Genomic DNA, 604 nt, shown 5'->3' on the forward strand with positions numbered 1-604 from the left:
ACGAGCTTTAGTGGGAGCTAGGTGTTATGAGACAGACGAGCTGGTCATTGATATTTGTTCCAGCCTCGTTGCAAGTGATGTCTTATTCAAAATTGGTAACGGTGAATGGATCCCTTATAGGACATACCGTGATGCTGGGCCCCGTTTTTCCAGTTGGAACATTCTTCCTGATTCATCCATGCAGGCGTACTGGAAATGGTTTGTGTGTCATTTCAGGACACAGCTGGAAGCTTTGTACAATGGAAAATTTCAAGGCAAAGGAGAAATCCCTGAGGCGTGGCAGAGAATTACCAAGCAGGAAGCACTGGCCGAGCTGGACAGGCGTTAGGCCACATCCATGGGAAGGAAGAACCACAGGGGCTTTGCAGTTTGGGAGAACTTTGTACCAGGCTCTCCACAAAATCAGTTACAATGATGATGTTCTCAAGCCCAGTGAAGACAAGGGTTTCCAACTGCTCTCAGGTTTGGTGAAATAAGGTGTATTACTGTGGCTGTCGCTCAGGAACTCCCTTGCTTGATGAGAAAGCCAGAATCCACTTGCCTTCTTGCCATAAACATTTCCCTCTGCTTTGTCCTAGCACCAAACCAAAGCCCCTCCTTGTGG

Source organism: Parus major, unplaced genomic scaffold (assembly GCF_001522545.3).
Source record: "Parus major isolate Abel unplaced genomic scaffold, Parus_major1.1 Scaffold637, whole genome shotgun sequence".
NCBI classification, from domain to species: domain Eukaryota; kingdom Metazoa; phylum Chordata; class Aves; order Passeriformes; family Paridae; genus Parus; species Parus major.